The sequence below is a fragment of the Rousettus aegyptiacus genome, unplaced genomic scaffold (assembly GCF_014176215.1).
Source record: "Rousettus aegyptiacus isolate mRouAeg1 unplaced genomic scaffold, mRouAeg1.p scaffold_m13_p_1, whole genome shotgun sequence".
Lineage (NCBI taxonomy): Eukaryota > Metazoa > Chordata > Mammalia > Chiroptera > Pteropodidae > Rousettus > Rousettus aegyptiacus.
In genome coordinates this window covers 163,779,485-163,802,257 of record NW_023416284.1, presented here as the reverse complement: position 1 = coordinate 163,802,257, position 22,773 = coordinate 163,779,485, and the positions used below count along the sequence as shown (strand labels likewise).

Below are 22,773 nucleotides of genomic sequence, written 5' to 3'. Positions count from 1 at the left end.
ATAATTCCCATGTTTCTGAAAACTGGTACAATAGAGCTGTTCTCATCAAGTCTGGTATGAACCAAAGCTATATTTTACAGAAGTCCCAAAAGAGAACATAAATATAAAGTAAGAAGACTGATTTTTACAAATACCTTCAAAACTCAATATCTCCATTTAACAAACATTTGAGGACTTACTAGGTAGATAATAATAACAGAAAAAAAGAAAAATCAATTCCCATTCATGTGTACATAATTAGATACCTAGTATTCATTTTTTAAATTAAATTTCTTGGGCACCAACCATAGACCATGTCCTCCTCTATCTGAGGCGGCAGTAGGAAGGTGGGGAGGGCAGGAGGAATTGCAATAATGAACAAAAGTAGCACACCGTCTTTCCTTCTGGAGCTCACAGTCTAGCTGTGCTAAGCATAGCAAAAAGCAAAGTAGACATGGCAGGCTCCTTTCAGAGTTTCCAGTTTAGCGGGAAAGGAGGCAGATATATAATTATAAAGTAGAAAATACTTTCTTTATTTAACCAAGGTTATCATCAATATCACTTGGGGGAAATTTCAAAATTCGTATGCATGAGTTTCAGTAAGACCTAGATGAATAAAACTGACTGGCAGTGGAATCCCCAAAACGAACATTTTGAAAAGTTCTCTCCTGAAAATAGTGGCAAGGCCCTCCCTGGTTAAGAACTCGTAATAGAAGTTCTTTGAATTGCTTGCCTCACTTTTGGTCTGAATTCATCATAATACATTTGTAACATTTATAATTCTCTGAAAGTTGCCTCGTTTTCCCCAGAATTATTGATGAGACATGTAGATGAAACTCTTAACCCATGGTAGAAATGATAAAACTATCTGGCTATTTCAATGTCTGGCATACACATTCTTATTTGGTCTTCATGATCTATGACTTTATGTGCACTCATATCCATAAAGACTTGCACTTTAATGAGTCTCTCTCGCTCTTTCAAATTCTCTTCATCCATCATTTTTTAATTATTCTTTGTGTTCTCATCTTGAAGTTATAAATATTGCTTCTGCTTTGAAATCCAGTTTTCCCAGAACAGCACAATATTATAGTTAAGCTCTTAGCAGAAAGATTAGGAATGTCCCTGCTCTTCGGTGTGGATCAAGAGAAAATATGCGACACCTATAAATTTAGCATTACCCACGAAATGTGTCCTGAGAAAGCCAAGGTGCACGGTACTCCACGCGCATGCACAACCCGAGACTGTTTTTAGCAGAAACCCTCTGATTCCTGGGAGCAGGCGAAACAAGGGCTTTGTTGGCATATGGCTTACAGTCGCAGAAAACTAAAATACGCCTTTCTTTTATATTATTGACTTTTAAAAATGACATGTGAGTAAACACTTTAAGCAGTTTCTTGGATAATGGGTTGCACATGAGTAGAGAAGTATTAGTAGAGCATTAGCAGCCCAAATATCATAGTACTAAGCTGACTAGGGTGATTTTCATAGTAGTAATTTCCTCACTTTCCTCCATGGCCCTTAAAAATTGTATATTTGCTTTACTGAACTCAGCACAACTTATCTCACACCAACAAAAAAAGGTGAATTTGTAGTTGCTGCCTCCTTTGATCCTTCTCCATGTTCTCCTCCTTCTGCTCATTTTTGTAGATCTTTAACACTCTTAAGTAAATGATGCTGAGCCCCTGGAGAGGTTATGCGTACTTAAAAATGCCAGGTTTACTGATTGTCATGCTGGGTTACCAGTGGAGTTAAGTTGAACCTTTGAAACCATGCATATTTCTTTTCTTCTGTTTTATCTCCAGTAGGACAAGTCCCACTGAGCAGGAATCATTTACATTCACCAGAAGAATGAAACAAATCAGTAGCAGTGCTCTGATCTGCTCCTTTGGCATGTGTGAGCACACAAAAGGTCTGCAGCTCCAGACACCACAGGGGATGCTTAGAACTTTCTATGTTAACAAATGAGAGAGTAAAGAACAGTTTCCTAAGGAAGCTCTTGACTTGTCCTCCACGACCCAACTTATTTTTCTTCAGAAATCTCTGACAATAGAACTTCATTCTTGAAAATGCCATTGTTTTGTCAGATAAAGTTCATAAACTATTGTGAATCATGTATAATATACAGTAAAAAAAGAATATAAATGGTATCCTGTCTTATTCACACTCTGAGTTTGGTATGAAAAAGAAGCAAGATCTTCCAGCTGGAGCAAGCTGGACAGGATGGGCCCAGAGCCAGGGTCCTTCCGGGTCAGGTTGGCAGTGGTTCAGCAAAGCCTGACACGGCTTAGACCTACTCTCTGCCATAGGCCTAAGGCCTCTGGTAACGGATTATATTATCCAAACCTCAGGATTCCTCTAGAATGAACCAGTTTTCTTGAGAGAACTTAAAGATGTTTTTTAAAATCTACAAATTGGCATGATCTATGGAGGATTATCGAACTGAGTGAAGAGATTCCATTTATATTCTCAGGCAAAATCCAGAAAGAAAGTTCTGCTCCAAACTGAAGTTAGTTCAAAAACAAATAGAACATATTGCTAGTATAGTAAAGGAAGATTAGAAACAAATAGTAAAATTAACTGGGGTGGATGAAAGGGATAGGATATAGGGACTACGTCACTGTAGGTTAGTCAAGAAGGAGTACTACATCTTCTTTTTTAGATGGTACTATAGTCTTCTCTGTAAGACCATCTCGTTCTTTTTTCCTTCCTCCCTCGCTCCATCTATCTCTCCCTCCCTCCCTCCCTTTCTTTATTCTTCCTCCTCTCCCTCTCATTCTCCTCTATATTCACTATCAAAATAAATGATACAGTATGCTCAGCCAGAAACCTTGGAGTCATATTTGATATCTTTTCTTTGTTAAATTCACACCCAAATGTTCATCAATCTCTGCTAATTCTACCTTCAAATTACGCATCAAATCTGTCAATTACTTTCCATCCCCTTTTCCACGCAACCTATTACAGCCATAATTCGAGGTAGATTGCAAGAATTTTCCTACAAATCTATTCTCCACATACAAGTCAGAGAAATTTAAAATAAAAATATGGTGATGTTGCCAATTTTTTACACATAAACACTTTAAATCCTTTAGTTGACTCCCATTTCTTTTAGACTAAAATCTGAAAAATATAACATAACCTAGGTTATCAGCTGACCTGCTTCAGCTGATCAACTCCTACATATCTTTGGTTTCCCTGCTTAAAAAATTTCTATTTATCAAGAAAGACTTTTTACTTTATTTATTATTTGTTTTCCCACTTAAACACTCCGATTGAAACATATGCTTCTATTTAAAACACTTTTCCCAGTTGTAAACAAATAGTTATTTGCATGATTATTAATATTATTCTTATTCCTCAGATTCTCAACTCCATGAAAATAAGAACTATCTTTTCACTACTGTATTTCCTGATACTAGCCGAATTGCTAGCTCAAAATAGGTACTAATGAATATCGTTTGCCTAAATAAAGTAATAAATGGATTAATGCATTTAAATTATCTTCAAGAATACCAAGACTCCTCCAGACATATTTTCTCTAACCGAGAAGGATGAATAATTAAAAAAATACTCTGAAATGGATATTTATTAAAATTCCCTAACTTTCCGAAACCACACAACTTTAGATATATTTATAGTAGCTATGTTTGTTTGTTTTTAAGTATATGTTCTTTGCAGTAGATCATATTAATCACATTTATCTTCTGGGTATCCTGAATTACAGAGCTGAAAAAAAGGTTTACAAACACTGAATAACAAGGCTACGACACTTCACCGTTGACATTAATTTTGCTTCTTTGCTCTATGTTTCTAAATAATCTAGGATAGTTACATTTATTTTATACCTGTAATTACCATAAATGAAATAATGACAAGAATCTATTCTAAGGATATAGAATATATCCATATATCTAAATATATATCTAGATATATGGATATATATATATATCACGAGTTTTCTCCTGGCCAATTACTTGATGTGGACTGAATATAGATTCTTTCTTCTAGTTATCACATATGATTATTAAAATTTTATCTTGTTCTCTTTCCAAACAATCTTCCTAGAAGTCAGCTTTTCCCCTAAATAACCTCATTCCCCCCACGCCACCTTCAAAGTCTAATTCCTTGATATAGGGTCCTTTATACCTCATGGCAGGATGTCTGTATTCTCCATTTGTCACAGATGCTGCCTCTCCAATGGGCTGTCTTTTATTTTTCTGAATACTTACAAACATTTTAAAAGAATTGTTTATAAATGGATATAAGCACTGGCTTTCTGACAGACTGATGTGGAAAAATTATATTTTAAATATTGAAGTACAGAATAAATTGATGATGAAGAGACCAAAGCCTGAAAGACTGTCAAAAAGGCATTGCCATTACACAGGTTCAACTCTGAGCCAAGGTAGTGGCAGTGAAAAATATAAAAATAAAAATAAAGTATATTCTTAAGGTTTCACAAAGAAAGGCTCTAATAGACCTTTTAAATATTTGGTTCAGGATAGGGAGAAATGAGAAACTGGGAGATGTCAAATGTAGCTAAGATCTAGTCTCTGAAATAGAGAAGAACAGAAATAATATAACAAAACTAGAAAATCAAGAGGAGAGTTGGCTCTGGGCTTCAGAAGATGTTGAGTCAGGTTCTGCATAAGTTGAAGAGAGAGGATGAAAATCCTTCTGACTTTTGCATGAGTCGGTATGGGCTCTGTCACTGACTAACTGCAAGATCTTAGGGCAGACGCTTAGTTTTACTGGGTGTAATCTTCTCATTTATGGAATGCTGCTTGGGTTAACTGGTCACTATAGTCCCTTCTAACTCAAAATTTCTGTAATTTTATGAATTTGACTCTTAGGAAAACAGCTCAGAAGAAGAGAATAAAAAAAAAAAATAATGGATTTGAGTTCAGGGACCATAAAAAGGGCAGTAGAATAAGACAGTGTTCAATAAATATCGCTGACCAGATAAGATTAGAAATACAGCGTCCCCAAGAATAAGGAAGAGAGGATTCCAGAAATACTGCTCTCTGTCAATAGTATCATACACCACAGTCAGTAAAAGAGAATAAAACCCAACAAGGGCTCCTGAATTTGGTGTGTAGACTGCTAGTGACCTTAAGAAAGTACCAGGACTAGGGTACAGATTTTGACATGAAATCCAAGGGTCATGGTTAAAAAAAATTACAAGAAGGGTCCAATTTGAGCGTGGAGAGCCCAGGGAACCTATAAAACATTGTATGATATAGAATTGGGAAAATTCTGAAAATTATGAAAAGTCAATACATATTAACTGGTTACTCAAAGGATCCAACTTCTGTAGTGAATCTGGAATATGTTAATCATATCTAGTGTTTAAATAAATGATGAGGCTAGTATGTATCCATGGAATATATAGGGGTGTTCCTGTATTTATTCCACATGGACAGTATTGGCACCCAAACTCAGTAAATGTGTGGGAGCTGATGAGGAACTGGCTTCCTTGGTGATCTGAGTACATCAGAGTTCAGGACCCAAATGGGAGGGGGCCTCAGCACTGATAGAGAGGCCTGAAACAATTGCTCTGTGTCTCAGCGGAGAACATTTGGTGACCCGGGACTATGTGGACTTTCCTTGTTTATTTTGACCCATATTTAAAATCCTAAAAGAGTCTGGTCCAAGGGCTGAGAACTTAGCCTAACTCAGTGGCTGACACATGTGAGCACTTAGATGAAAATTCTTTGAATAAAGCAGGTTTCTCATTGATCTCATTGACAAAACTCCTTCACTATAACTGCCCCATTGACTAAAGCATTGTCTATTACAGGCTCACATTTGAAGCAGTAAACATCATCAGATTTTGCAGACACAATTATAAATCACTTTTCAGAGAAATTTGCTTTATTTTCTTATGACTTGATGGCCTAGGAGTATTAATATACCTTATTAATAAAGATTAGACATCAAGAAACACTGTCTCATTTAGCTTTGTTGAATTATTATTATTTGAGCAGCAGAAAACACACACATATATGTGGACTGGGCAGCTTTCAAGCCTAATTGTAAGCGCTGAGTGTTACCTTTCAGCAGAGCTGTTAGATGCCTTGTGTATGTCCAACTGATGCAGCAGCTTCTTTTGCTGACAGCAACCCCCATTTTTGGGCCATGTACTTAACAGGGCTTTGGGGAGAAGGTACCATTTTTAGGATACACTTTAATATTTTAATGGTGGTCATGAATTGTTTATGACCAATCCATTCCCCCAAATCAATGACAAGATTTAAAGAAGAAACTTGACAAATTGGAGTATACCAGGTCAAAGAAACCATAAACAGCAGGGGCCTTGACATTTGAGAAATGCCCAGAGTCACTGAGGGTGCTTAGTCTAAAGAGTAGGAGATTTGTCTTGCAATGGCTGAACGCCTGCCTGTGAAAGGAATAGTGCATTTATTCTCTGTTGTACTTATAGTGAAAGGCAGACATGGATTTCAGCTCAGTATAATGGAAGACTTTATAATGATTGGAAATATCAAGCAACTGAGCATCTTGTAAAATATTGGGATCTCCTTCAGTTATTGCAAGTTTCAAATAGAGCTAGAGAATAATCTTCATTCTTACTATAGAACAGATGTAGGTAACAAAACAAACATTACAAATCAAGAGGGGTAAGGAGCCTACTTTCTGAAGTAGCATGGCATGCATGCAGTGCAAAAACTGCTTTAAAAACTGCGTAGGCACTTTGCGAGGATTGAATGCTTTGTCATCATTATCATCATCACCATTATTTTGTCTGAGAATTGAAATTTGCTGCTCAAGGAAATCTTAAGGGGGAAAGTCCTGTAATCCATCTGTTCAGTCTGTGAAGTATATTTATTATTGAATAAGGTTTAAATTGAGGAAATACTTAAGGGAAAGTGGCAGAAAGATGGATGAAAGGAAAGAGAGAAACTGAGAATGTGCAAACTGAAAGACACAGTTTGGAATATGATTTGATATTGAGGGGAAACTAACAACAACAACAAAAGTGGCCAGGAAGCAAGAGAAATGTAGAAAAAAAGGCAAGTTGAAAATAATCTTTTCTCAGTTGAGGTGAAGACTTTTTTTTTTTTTTTTTAAATATGAAGTACATAGAACATTTTAGCACTAAGAAATTCGAGGAAGCATAAAACAATTTTTTAAAAAGTTTCTGTTCCCAGGTGGTGACCCTGCATTCTAATAAACCAGAACTTGCTATGCTGTGGCCACCCAACAGAATTTGCCACAAATCTTACACTTAACAGGCTGTGAGTGATTCCTGTAGACAAATCAGGGCCAATGCTCCTGCTGGCCTTACTTCTCATCCTAAGTCCAATCACTTCTTGCAAATTTAAATCTGACTTGAGGAATGGTACCAAAGTATACAATCAAAAATATAGCAAGAAAATTTTACCTCTACATGATAGAGTCTACTTATTCTAAACCTACAAATTTAAGCATCGAGGAGGAAGGAAGAAGTTAAGATAGAAAAGTCTTCCTAAAAGTTGTTATCAAATTTTTTTCAAATGTTTTTAAACAATGTATAACAAAAATAATTGTGTAATTGTGTAATTAATTCAATTACACAATGCAATTATTATGACTGCAATCTAAAATACTTTGAGTTCCTCTAAAGTAGAATCCCATGTAACATAAAGAGAGGAAAAGTTCCAGAGAAGCTAGTGGCTTGCAAATAAATTTGAATTCGCTGTCTATGCAAATTGTCTTATTTACAGTAAACATTGGCTTTATTAGTTTATAGCACTTTACCGACTGTAGGCTCATGGCTGCTCTAGATTTATAGGTCATTGTAGTAGGTGTTTGTTATAAAAATATATTGCAGGACCTGGGTATTAGCATGTGGACTCCAGCACTGAACTTATTATTTCTTTTATACAACACTGTGATTACAACACAGACTCTCTCGAAGATATGCCCCCCATGTAGCCTGATAAAACAGCACGGGCCACTCGCATGTTCCAAAACTTAAATGCAATAAAAGCAAATGATGCATACCCTCCCTGGGGGACCTCTGTACTTCCTAGGCTCTGAAATACACTGAGGTAAATATGCAAACACCAAACCTGGTCTGCGATTTACCCTGAGATGACTCTTGCCTGGAAAAGAAAAGAAAATGTTTTCCTCTTCAGCATCTCTCAGATTGAAACTATTAGCAAACTTTTAGTTTGGTTTATTCATTTGCTGAGCTCTAGTATTATCCAGATTGCAAAGAAAACATCCAGACGACTGCCCTCTTCCTGCCTGCCTCCTTTCCTGAATGCTACTCTCCCTCTCTTCACCAGGCCCAAATGGGAATTATTCAGCTCAAGTCTTTGAAATATCCTTTGCTGCAGGATTTCTTTTCTGTAGGAATCTTGATTTTAACTTTCTCTACCTTCCTCACCTTCAGGGGCCAGTGGAAGATCAACTCCATATTCTTCTTAAGTTCCAGGACAGAAGACTAGAGACAAATTTAAAGTCTTCATAGTCATGAAGGTCCTCTCCAGCATTGCCTTCAATCCTACTTTACTTTCACTTTTCCCACTTCCAATCTGAAGCCTCATTCTAGCAATCAGACTATGCATGTCTGCAGTGCTTTTCTTGGTTCTACACATTCAACTCATTATCTCAATTTATCATACTCTTGCCTGAGATTTTCCTTCCTTAATTGGTTAAGAAGTGACATGACTCCATCCACCTAAACGTATGGGCATTTTGCTGGAAGTGTGTATTTATTTGATAAGGTTTTGTTAGATGAATAAACTAATAAAACTTTAAATTATACACAAACATTTCTGCTTCCAAAGTATATGGCCCAGAGCAGAGACTTCCCTGAGATTTTCTGTTTGGTGGATGATCTGCAGTCCAGGTTTTTTTCTTTGGATCTTCCCTCTGAATCCCATTTTGGTGACAGGTAACTCAAGCTAAAGAGGGTCAGGCCTGGTATGTTTACAGGAGGGATGAGTGTCGGCAATGTCAGTATGTGAGTTGTGGGGCGAAGTTTTACAAATCGAAGATGAGTGATTTTTCTAAAGCACCTGCCTTCAAGGCTTGCTCACTGTTCTGCACAACTATGTTAACATTAAGAAAAACAACAACAACAACAACTTTGGATTGTGCTTATTTCTTTACGTTTTTGGTAGATATTTCTGTTTTTATATACTTCTAAACATACAACATTTTATTTGTATTTATATCTTTTCCACTTTCTGAAAGCCCTTTATGTCAGCAAATGTCAATATGATCTGAAAGGTTACAACCTAAGGAATGTCTACACTAAGTTAGTATGAATACTTGTTGATTGTCCCAGGGCCACTAAGTATTCTTTTGCTAAGCTGTCAGTGTGTGTATATATACACAGGGTCTGTCCTGCACTATTTGCCTTCAAACTTTTCTTTGTTTCATTCATGTATATTTTGCCTTTCCAACTATATGTCCTTAATGGTAGGGATTGTGTCTTAAATAGTATTCTCTTGTATCACCAGTTAGCAAAATCTGGTCATTATGGTAGGTGTCTAAAAATGCTACTAAGATGAGTCTTGGTTAAATATTTTTTAAAAGTGTACTTCAAAAAAAAAAAAAAACCTCTTTTTGTAGGTTCTGGAGAATTTGCCTCAGCTAATAAAGAAGTGGCACTGTTTGACAGTCTCACAGTATCAGTATGTAAACAGACCTTGAGTTCTAGGCCTGGTTTTCTTGCTGATCAGTTCTAAATATTATTATTTACTATATGTGTTGATGTTTTGACTGGTTTGAGTTTTTCTTTAAAAAAAGATACACAAGTTTGGAGAATTGTTATCTGTTTCCTTGTTTGTTTGTAGAGGGGAAAAGGTCTATTTACTTCATTCCTTCCACAGAACAAAATATTTTATATTTAATATGATACGTTTTGAAGCAATAAAAGGCTTCTTATTCATCTTTGTCCCTTTCACTCATGCCACAGTATACCCAGTTCGCAGTCAGCATTCAATAACCGTTTAAATTCTTTTTATAATTAATAATTATAGAAAGCTTTTTAAAAGTATAATATGAAAATGAGAAGCCACAAAGTTAAAAATGGATGAAATTGATTACATAAAATTTTACATGGGTAATAAAGTACAATAAACAAATTCAAAAAATGAAATATAAACTTCAAAAAATATATTCAAGATATATGACAAAGGGTTAGTGTTCATAATATAAAAAAGCTCTTATGAATCAATTTTAAAAAATAAACAAGCCAATAAAAATAGCAAAAGACATACCAGTGACTACCAATAACCAGGACATATAAAACTATTTGTTTTCATTATTAGTGAAAACAAATTAAGCAACTTGTCACTTTTCAATTTTCAGATCATCAAAGAATCAAATGATTGACATTATGTATTTTTGGTAAAGATAAGGAAAAAAGATACACTAATTTTCTATGGGTGAGAATAAAAATGGTAAAAAAAATTCACCCAATTTAGTGGATTAGATAATATTTTTTAAAATGTAAATTTACTAAAAGTTCTAATACTGGAAATTTATTCCAGAGACATACTAGCAATAAATATGTAAGAATATAGGTAAAATAATGTCTATCATATTCTTTGTAATTGTGAAATTCAATAAACAAATAGCTCCAAGAATTTGGAGAAACAAATTTAAAAGAATGAGGTAGACCTACCTACTTTCTGGTTATAGAAAAAATTCAGTTATTTTAAATATAAGAGCAAGTTATGATGGAATATTTAGTATTATTTTATTAAATTAAAATATCTTGGAATATTAGTTCCAGAAACGGGAGAACTGATCTTGGTAGACTTCTTTCCGACTATACACACATTAAAAATAAAAGTTTCATAAAATATGTTAAAAAAAGTTGTAAATATCTTGCTAAACATAAAACAAAGAAAGACCCTAAGAATCAGAGTAAAGAGGACATTTTAATCCAGGTGTTTCAGTCATGAGAGGACCGTGGCAACCAATGGGATGTTGTAGCAGATGCTGAGACTGGTTTGCATCCCTTGGGCCTTTTTGTGGGCTCCTGTGGATTTTCAATGGCCAGGATCCACATCTCTGTAACTTAGGGCTTTTCCCCCCAAAACTCTGGAAGTCTGCTCTGATTGCACAGTGGCATGTTGGAAATGTCAGAGAATATCTCCTCCTTCTCCAGCCCTAGTAACCTTCAGCCAATGAGTTCCCCAGTTATGGTATATAGATACACCAGCTCCCCTCACCATCTGTGGTGGGTTAATTATGAGGCACATATATTGCTCCCTATCCCAGAGTTTCTCACTTTAATTGTCCACTGCCATAGCTGGCTTACAAACTCTATTATTGGTTTCCTTTATCACCCTTCCACTTGCTTCCCCTCTGTCTTACTGGTATTCTGTGTAGCTCCCTCAAAGTCTATATGCCCTTGAGTCCTTGTGTCAGGATCTGTTTTTAGGAAAACCAAAACTAAGAAAGATATTAATAACTTTAAGGACCTAGGTATAGGATTGGGGTTTTAATGTGCATTCAGAAGACAAAGTGATGATCTTTGCTCATCATTCCAGAGAAATGGCAAGTTAGTTTCTTTGCCCTACACAAAGAAGAAGAAGAAAAAAAAAACTCACGAGATGAACTGAAAACCAAAACTTGGTCCTGGCATTTGAGTGGTATAAGAATGTAAAATGCAAAAAAAAAAAAAAAAAAAAAAAAATGTATGAACTGGTTCCAGAATAGTAAAATTCCTAGGACGCTATTTGTAAGGAAACAAAAAACATGTACAAGATGAAAAAAAGTAAATCTATGCTGAATGTAAACTAACCGATTTAAAAATACAATAAAAAAGAAAATTTATCAAGTAGGAGTCAGTAGACAGGAGAATCAGAACACAAGTTAATAGAACAATTTGCAAGAATCCACAAAATGAGTGGGTTGAACATTACTAGAGAAAAATTAAAAGGATCAAAATTATATGGACAGAATGGACATTGACACAGGAATGGGCAAATTTTTAAAATAACAAACGTATCTTCTAGAAATGAAAAATAAGATAATTGATAATGAAAACTCAACTGTGGATCAAAAGCCTTTTAGACATAACTCAAAGAATTAGGTAACTGAAAGAGAAATCTAAGGAAATTTGTTACAATGAAGTACAGTGAAATAAAGATATAACTAATATGGAAACATATTTTACAAAAATGAATAATGGAATGAGAATCCCGAACATATATATGTAATAGAAGGTCAAGAAAGTGAGAAAGAATAGTAGACACAATTTTCAAAGAAAGTGTGGCTGAATTTTATCAGATTTGATCAAATATGTGAAACATAGAATAGAAGAACTATGAGATTATAAAGCAGGGTAAATAAAAGTAAATCAATCTAGATATTTCGGCGAGCCTGCAGAATACGAAAGACTGGGAGGCAGCCCTCAGCTGTCTTTGCGAGAGAGAACTGGATGCAAGAAGTAGCCAACAGCCTGCAGCTGCTGCACCTTCAGTACCCGCAACAGTGTTTACGCTGGGGCCAAGCTCTCCCGCAGACCGCTCCAGGCCAAAGTAGACGTGATGGGGGTACGACAGCCCAAAGCTGAGCCTTTCTGGCTCAATGCCAAACTCTTCGAACAGGTAGTTCTACCTCAGAGATTGCTGTATGCTTGCCTCAGGCTGGTGGAGCTGCAGGGCAGACTGAGCCTCTCCCTACACCAAACTCCTTTCTCTCTTTTTTTCCCCAGAGTCAGACTTGCACTGTGGTTTGAATTTCTCCCCATCCACTCCTGCTCCCTTTGCCCTTTACCCTTAGGCCATTTCCCCCAAGTCATTCTTTGTAGTTCTAATTTTGTCTGGAGTGTGCTTTGCAGAAGACCTGACAGACACAGAGAGAATCCCTTAAAAGTGACCAGAAAAGACAGCTCACCACAAAGTCATAGCAATTAGAATCACAGAACATTGTTAACAGTAGTATTAGAGACTAAAATGCAGTGAATATTATCCTCATATTGCTGAGAGAAAACGACTGAAACATAGAGAATTCTATATCCTGTTAAATCATCATTCAAGAGTCGGGGTTAAAAAATATTTTTCAGTCTAAACATTGAAAGTATTTACCACTTATAGACCTAAAAGAAAAAACATGAACCTAAAAAGAAAGAATGAGATATGGGAAACAATGTTGAGTAATATCGAAAGTTACAGGTAAATTTAAATAAGCATTTACTATAAAAAATTCAAAAAGATAATAGCTCAAGGTCGAAATATGAGTCAAAGCTGAAATATAGACAATAATAACACATTTTGGGGGGTGGACATAATCTGATATCAGTAAGTTCCTCATATTATTCTGGGGTATGAGAGAGATATTAAAAACAAATAAACTTATTTATGTTTTAACTCTAGTATGAATGTTAAAATTTTAAGAGTAATCCTGAAACTATAAAAAATGAAATGTCCAATCTCCAAACCAAAAGAGAGAAAATGAATTTAAAAACTTAAATCAATCCAGGAGAAAGAAAAGGAGTAAATAAGAAGTAACAAAAAAGCACAATGAATAGTTAAAACCAAAGGTAAAATTGAATACATAAATTGTAATGTGTATATGGATTTAGCTCGACAGTTAAAAGAGAGTCTACAATTGAATTAAAAATTAAAAGTCAGATATGTGTTATCTAAAAAGACACAGCAACAATATGTACTTGCAGGAATGCTAAAAGTATGAGTATAAAAAAAGATATGTCAGAAAAAATATTATTAGTATTAATAATATTTTAATATTAGATGGAATAGGCTTTATAACAGAAATGAAAGTAACAATTACCAGGAAGATAATCATTTTGAATGTGCATTCACTTACCAGACAAACCTAGACATATACAAAGCAAAAACTGAAAGAATTACAAGGAGAAATCCATAAATCCATAATTAGATCAGGAAATTTTAGCATACTTATTGCAGTCATTGATCCAACAATCAAAAAACTAGTAAGTGACTAGATGATTTTGACAACACAATTAACAAGCTTGATCTGATGATTGTACATAAACACTGTTTCGACGATTACAGAAAATGTATTCTTTTTCACATGGATTTTTTTTTTTCACATTAACTAGAAACTTAAGCTACAAAGCAAGTCTTGAAATATCTAAGAATTATTTTATGAGTATCATTCGCCAAACACAATGCATCAAATTTAGAAATCAATACTAAAAGGGAACAATCTCCTTTTCACCTCCCACACTTAGAAATTTAAAACAACCACCCTAAGTAATTACTGAATAGGAAAAAAATCATGAAATTTATAAAATATTTAGAAATAAACCACAATGAATACACCATGTTTCAAAGATTATAATATTCAATGAAAAGGTACTGGGAAGGAAACTTATAGTTTGAAATATAGAAATTAGAAAGAAAGAAAGATTAAAATTCAGCAATAAAGTAAACTGAAATCAGTAAGAAAAAGGAAACCACTGGGTTAGTGAGAGAAATTAATGAGACAGAAAAAAAGAGGTAGTAGAGAGGCCCCATCCATCAGGTACACTCTGACCTCTGGGCATTTGCACTGGCTGTGCCTTCTGCCTAGGACACTTTTCCCCCAGGTATCTTCGTGGTTCACCCATCTCCTTCAGGTATTTTCTGCTCAGTAAGGCCTTTTAAGCACTCTACATTTTCCTGCCCAGACCCCCAACATTCCACAATCACCTTCCCTGCTCTCCTTTATCGTATAACAATTATCACTATCATCTTTTATACATGCATTTAATTTATTTTCTGTGTCCCTCACCCCATTATCTATTTTGTCCACTGATGAATGTGCAGGTATGTAGAACAATGTCTAGCTTAGCAGTTTTCAATAAATATACGTTGAATGATTTTATAGTTGTCTAAGCACTGGGTATGAAGATGTCTGCCAATCATTTTCTGTAGTTTTTCATACATTTGAAATATTTGCAATTAAAAATGTAAAAATTTTAATAAAAAATATCTATGCCTATTAATATAAAACATTGACCATGATTATCAATTTTTACATTTTTATATTTCCCAATAATTTACATGTTTATATTACTTTTACAATCATGACAAAGATGAAAATAATGTCCTTTAAAATGAATCATATATGTCTAGATCATATAGTCAGTAAATTACTGTTTTAAAGCATCTATTCTTTTCCAGAATTAGTGAAATTCCCAGATTTTTTTTGTACTAAAAAATCTTTAAAGAATCCTTCAAAAATAATTTAGGCTAAAAGAAAACTTTGTATTAAAAATAGTCACAGGACACTCTATTATTTCAGTAAAAAAAAAAATTTTGAGAATATTCTTGGACTTAAATGTCAAGTCTAAAACCTGAAGACAAGGGGAACATAAAAGTATAGGGGAGACATCACCTCCTCCATTCTTAGGTACTTTCATTTGTCATGTTGTTTTGTGTTTGTGGGTGGTTTAGGAATTCAGGTGTGTTTTCTTTCTTTTCTTTCTTTCTCTCTCTCACTCTCTCTCTCTCTTTTTTTTTTTTTTAAGGCAAGGCAACCCTTGGTTGACCTCACAGATTACAAGGACCTCGTCAGCTTACAATCCCTTATTTTTTATGCGCCTACAGCACTTGGTCTTCTTAGGTGGTCTCCCATCCAAGTACTAACCAGGCCCGACTCTGCTTAGCTTCCGAAATCAGATAGGATCAGGCTTGTTCAGGATGGCATGGCTATAGTCAGTTGTTTCTTGACAAGAAAAATTTAGAAGTTTGTGACAGAGCGAAGGAAGTTGAACAATAGTTGCCACTTACTTGTAGATCACTAGATCGCTTTTGCTCTTAGCTCTGTCTCTCCATTTTCAATGTAAGTACAATAATCAGATACCTCTGTTTTAGAAAGTGACTATGTACACGGACTGTTACCAGAGTGAATTTTTTTTTCATGCTTGTAAAATTAATTCATTATACAAAAGTAATTATAGAAAATTAATTGAAATCCGATGATCAAAACACTAATGAATTAGACAATACGCCAAGACACAAAAATTGTTGTGTTCCATAGAACACTTTCTATTTGTAGAATAAAATATAAACTGAGAAAAATCCTCACTAAATCCAAGATCATTGTAATCTGCTGATAAGGGTTTCAAAAACAGAACTTAAGTGAAAGATTTGGACACAAGAAAATGAAAAGTATAACACATCCACTCAATAGAAATGTATAAATGTGCAGTGTTAATTCAAGATATTTTCCAAAGCTCAGAGTTCTTGCGCTGAATGCAATTTGTGTGTTAACTAATCAAAAAGTTGATTAAGTGGGAAGAAAAGTGAGATTACAGGTGAATCTACTGTGGTAGACTTTAATTAATGTGTTTACACAGTTCTCAGTAGTCTTTATCTAACAGACCCACTTCAAACATAGAATGAATTTGCCTTGTGAGATTTTGTTAAGTAGGGAGGATCCACGAAATTGGGTTTCCTTCCTTGTGTTATCTCGAAGTGAAAAACTTTAATCAGACAGAATAAAAAGGAAACCGCTAATTTCTATTCATTTTTAAATAGTCTATGAACTCTTGCACTTGACAGACTGCATTAATCATAAGCTATGTAAATTATATGGTATATATGTTTCTTTCCGTATGATTTTTGTTTGGCAGCTCTTAATGTAAAATCGAAAGTATCCTTTAAAAAAAAACAGCAGTGTTAGTGTGCTGTGAACGATACTGCACGAGAAAAATTTAAGCAATGTCATTGTTGGGAAGTCATTGATAAAATTATAAAATCTTAGACAGGAATTCTTCCCGACTTAGTCTACAAAGCAGCACTAAAATAGTGAATAACAATTTGTAATGAAATTTTAGATTGCTTTCTGAGGGTAAATTATAAGAAAGCTACTGATTATATTTACAGAAGATAAAACTTTCTAAGGCAATTGAACTCTTTTCTACCAGCACTCAAGCCCTTTAAAAAGCAAATTAGATCATTTTTGACAACTCGCTGAGGGAAAATATAAAGAGCTAATGAGGTGACATAATCACAATGTTATTACGAATAGAACTTATTCTGAATTGTTTGAATTCGTCGTTTTCTTTTGTTTCGTTTCTGTTATCATTATTCGACATTACGAAAATTCAGCCATTCTTGTTTTCTTAAGGTTCATTAATTAAAATAAAAGCGAAAGAGATGGCATGAGGCTACGAGACAACAATGATGAACAGCAGTTAATAGTTACTTAGATCTTTTCATCACCCATACTGCAACGCATGAATAGATATTTTACATGTACACACACATACATACACATGTGTGTGTATATATATTTGTATATAACTAACCTTTTCTAACAGCACTGATAGGGATTATTATTAGCCAACATAAAATGAATGGAAACTGAGCCACAAAAGTTAGTGACTTTCTTGAGATCATAGCACAGGCGAATGTTAAAGCCAAAACTACATTTCTAGTTTCCTATCTTTTCTCAAGATTCTTTTCCTCAATTCACATGCCTATGTTTTCTATAACCATTATCTCATATGTAAGTGACTGTGACCACAGGAGCACCTTTCTCTGCCCCACCATTCTACACAACAGGCAGTTCTCCATCCTTACTTTGCTAGGCCCTAAAGAGAGAAGAAAATATGTTCCTGGCATCTTAAGATGTCGAAGCAAATATTTTCATAAATGCTGTTTCTGATGTTGTTTGGGGTCTATGTATTTTTGGCACTTAGATTTCATATCTTCGTGGGCTGCGAAGGCTTTTGAGTTGACTGGAAATCAAACTGTCATAAATAATACAGTGTCTATGGAACATTCTTGTCCAGTTCTAAACTTCTGTATCAAAGCAGAAGTGTTTCTAAATTGCAGATGCCCATACTTTTGAGAGAAGGAAAATATACAATAATGGCACAATTTAAAGCAACTGAGCTCTCATTAGAGACCACATATAACCATGATTGTGCTAAAAACATCTAAGAGTAAACATGGAGCAGCATATTTATATCACAGTTTCTTTGTGCTACTCTCAAGTATGTATGGAAAATTCCTGTCATCAGGATCCAAGCCGGAAGCCTCAGCCCCTCACTACTAGGAATGTATAAAGAAGCTTTCATGTCTATAGAGTCTTCTGAAGCATGAGCTCTGGCAAGGCTCCAATAATATAGGCAGCACCATGTGAAAAACCAGATGCGTATACATTTGAATCATTTCCTGGCTCCTCCTCCTTCTCCCAACCTCTGGATGCTGGTGGAAGGCTTAATCCTCCACCCTTTTCCTATTTACATTGTCTTTCTACGTGATCTCATCGGTGCTAAGGCTTTAAATAGCACGTGTACTGATAGATCTAAGTTTGGTTCTGATCTCTCCTCTGAATACTGATCTCAAACTTAATATGTCCTAAATAGAACTCCTAGCCTCTTCCTGCAACTCCCTTCACCAGCTTCATTCTTCCTCAGTCTTTCCCATCACATCAGTGGTACAGGCAGTGATGCAAGCGCCAGATCTAGAATTCATCAATTATTCTCAAATTTATTTTATTAAAATGACATATGCACAATAATACATAGTACGTACTATCGAACTGAGTCCTAAATACACACACACACACACACACACACACACACCATAGTGAAAAGCATTTATTTTTCTGGAGTTGGCAGGCTTTAGCTATGATCTCAGTAGGATGACGTCTTATAAATAATATGTTACCTCCACCTTCTAAGACAGCTTTATGATTTATTACCTGCCTAGATATTTCTATATGTGTACTTGTATATACACATATACACACATATGCACATAGATATGTATATACATGATTGAATAATATGAAATTACTGATATTTGATATACTGATATTGGGCTAAAAAATTGCTCATTTCAGTGGCTTGACCTAATATTTATATCTGCCTACTTTGTATCTATATCTGTATTTATGTGGATACACAGATATGTATACAACTTTCTGGATTGGAAAAAATCAGAATCATCTGATTATTTATCTGAGGCTTTCATAGTGAAGAAAAAAAAACGAGCCTGCATATTTAAGATATGTAGAACTAAACAAGAGAAAATGTAACATGTTGGGCTTAAAATTCAATTTCAGCTGAGCATGTGTAAGAATCACTTAGATTGAATACTGAACACGGTTCCTATGCTGCCTGGGCACTATCAAAAGAGCTCAGAAGCCCTACCGTTTTACAATTCTGGGTGTCAATGACAGCCCCTACTAGCAATATTCTTTTAAAATTGTCTCCATGTATTGATTTGTCAGACCATTCTCTTGATAAAATGTAGGCACCAAAAGCGATAAAAGTTGAAATATTTAACCATTAGCTTGGTCAGAAGCAAAGGATTGATACAGCCATGCCGGCATCAAACAGTGGAACCATGGCCCAGGACAAGAACAAGGACCCAGAGAACCCTCAGCTATGTGGACCTCGAAACTCACCTTCACTAAACTAATAAACTTGTTCTTCTTGAAACTCTAACTCAAGCTATGATATCAGACTTCTTTGGAGATAGATGACATAATTTTAGGCTCATTTCACTGTTAGAAAATAATTGAAATCATTTTGTTGGTTAAAATTGCATGAATAAATTTATATACAGGTCAAAATTACCACATATGTAAATTTTTTAAAATTTAAATTCGACACATTTAATTAACTTAAAAATTCACTTATGTATTCTTTTGTGCATTCCTTTAAGGAAAAAAACACTAAATATTTGTTGCGTTAAAAACAGAACAAATATAGTTCATGTACCTTTTCTCAAGAATTTGAGGAAGTGGCAATTAAAAACTGCATAACCGCTATGTAGCTACACAATAGTTTGTAGTAACTCTTTGTTGTTACTGTATAATGTGCTAAAGCTAAAAATATCTTCTAAGTTTAAAAATGCATGGAGTGACACATAAACCTTATTATTTTGTCTTAAATATTAAGTCAATTTTTCTTATTTTATTACCTAAAAAGTGTTATGTTATCAATTGAAAATAGTAATATTTCATAAAAACTTATCGTTTAGTGTCTTTAATATGTTTTAAGATTCATTTAGTAAAATATTTGAAAATTATTGAACTGAGATTCTTCTTAAATTGTAATTTTTAAATTTCTAACTTAAAAAGAAATATGATCACACAATAGGTAAAAACTAGAAATATATAATCTTAAAAAGAAAATCAATACAGCAGTATATATCAAGCATATTTTCTTCACTTTAATATTTCTCCTCTAAAAATGTAAATTCCTCATAAGTAATTAGCAATTGGACTCTAAGTTAAAGACAGCATATTTTGTATTTATTTGCTATAACATCAAGTTCATCTGTGCTCCAAAGATACCTCAGCACTGGAAAAGCCTGAATAAAGTATTAGGAAAACACAAAAACCTAAGAAAAGCCAACAAACTGCCAGAGGCAATAGATAAATACTGAACATTAAAAACCTGGTGATCAGAATTTGACTATAGCATAGCTAAGCTTGCAACTGGATATGTTTTGCTTGTACCTATTTAAATAATTAATTTGCTTATTCCACAGAGCACAGCTAGTATACTGATAATAAACCTCTTTGAGTGTTTATCACACATACAGGCGGATGATCATTTTAATTTCATTTGCTTGTATGGAACTATAAACTGTGAAGCAATTTGGATAATGAGAAAAGTTGCTAATAGCTCATTGTAGCTAATATATATTAGCTACTATATGAGGCAACATTAGCTTCCATGCACAAAAGCTATAAATCAAGAATTAAATGATATTTTGGTAGGTATCCTTGCTTGGAAACGTGGGGTACAGAGGAAAAATTGTCTATTACAAATAGCTTTTTGTCCTAGTGGCTTTTTAGGATATCCCCAAAATGATATTGTTTGTCAAAACGCTATTGGCAAATAATAATTATGAAATAAGTTAGTTACATTGATGCGATTATAATTTTTTAAAAAAATTTACATAATAGTTATAATGGCCATAGCGAAATATGGAAGGTGAACATATACTTATTTTTATCTATTTAGTACATGATTTTGATGAATTCAACTTCCCATTTTTAAGTTTATTTTAGATATGAAAGACAAAATGAAAAAAAATTGAGAATTTACTTTTGGCACACACTAGAGTCTTTTAACATCATATATGTTATTCTTAATACTTTTGCTTTTTTCTCTTTTCACATCCTTTAAGGAAGACAATGAAAGGAAAAAAATAGTTGTATAGTACTTATGTGTTAGCCACTGTTTTAAGCACATAATGTATATTCATATTTTTTGTTGACAAAATCAGATTAAGACCATCAGAATTATTAATGCCACTGGCAATTTGACACTAATTAAAGATAATATCACACTGGGCCTCAAGTTATCTCTATAATTTTTATGTACAATGTCCAGTGCTCCATAAAAAATAACCAGGTGTGTGAAAGTTGACAATTTGATCCAACCCAGAACACTAGCAGACAATATATATGGACACTCAAAAGAGGTAAATCCAAGTTACGAAGACTTTAAAATTACATGTTTAATATATTCGAGGATATGACAGATGAGATTGAAAATTTTGACTGATTTAGAAACTACACAAATAAACTAGAAATTTGAGAACTGAAAAGTATCATAACTGAAATTAAGAACTCATTTAATGGATTAAGTAACAGATTAGATATAGTTGAAGAAAGAATAACAAAAATAAAATATTGGTCAAAAGAAAATGTCCAAAAGGAAGAACGCCAAGACCAAAGGTAAACAATGGGGGCAGAAATCGTCAAAATAACGAGAAAAACAACAACAACAACAACAAAACTTGAGAATATGGGAGAAAACTCAGCAAATAACCCAAAAGACGGAGGAAATAATAAAGAACTAAAATTAATTAAAACAGACAACAAGTATGCATAAAGAGGATTTAAAAAGTCAAATGTTATTTACTTGAAATATCTAATAAAACTGATAACTGTGCGAAACTGAAAACAAAAAGAGAAATGGCACAATAAGCTAATAGCAAAAATAAAAGGTGAAACTAAATTAAAATAGACTATTATGGACAACTTCATGGTAATAAATTGCAGAATTTAGATAAAATAGAAACATAGAACTTAACAAAACTGAAAATAAAAATAGAAAATAAGAATAGCTCATAAAAATTAGTGGAATTAAAACTATAACTAAAAACTTGCCCACAAAATGTTCCAAGACCAGATGAATTTGTTTATAATTTCTAACAAATATTTAAGAAAGAAAAAACATGGATTTATATAAATTCCCCTAAAATGAATCCTGATAATGTTGTTACTAGAGAGGATAATTTTAGCCTAACCTGTTTCATCAACATATTTTCAAAATCCTAAAAATTATTAGCAATATAGAAACAAAATAATAAGGGATTAAAAGTAAAAACATAACATGTCACGATCAAATTTGGATTAGTCTAAGAGTTTAAGTTTGATTTGATATTCTAAAATCAATCACCACCACAATAGAATAATAGAGAAAAATCATAATAGGTATCAGAAAGAACGTATGATAAATCAAATATTTACTCATGCTAAAAACTTCTAGCAAACTAGGAATAAAAAAAACTTCCAACTATTATGTAGAATATCATACCGAATGGCAGAATGCTGAAAGCTTTCCTTCTGAGACTGAAAACAATATTGTGTGACCTACTTTTACCTCTTCAACAATGTACTGATAATCCTAGCCAGAACAAGACAAAGTTATCTGTATTGAAAAAAAAGACATCTAACTGACAATATTCTCGGATAGCATGATTACCTACGTAGAGAATCAAAAGATCCTACAAATAGAATATTAGAATTCATAAATGGGTCACTAATAATAAGTCAAAATACAAAAACAGTTTTACTATGTACCAGTAA

General features: G+C 33.9%; 1 protein-coding gene and 1 pseudogene across 1 annotated transcript in view; both read right to left on the bottom strand.

The window, feature by feature from the left end:
* Positions 1-22,773, bottom strand: part of PDE7B (phosphodiesterase 7B) — a 276,538-nt gene that overhangs the window by 244,036 nt on the left and 9,729 nt on the right. The window lies entirely within an intron of this gene.
* On the bottom strand, positions 15,522-15,640 carry LOC118607413 (annotated as a pseudogene).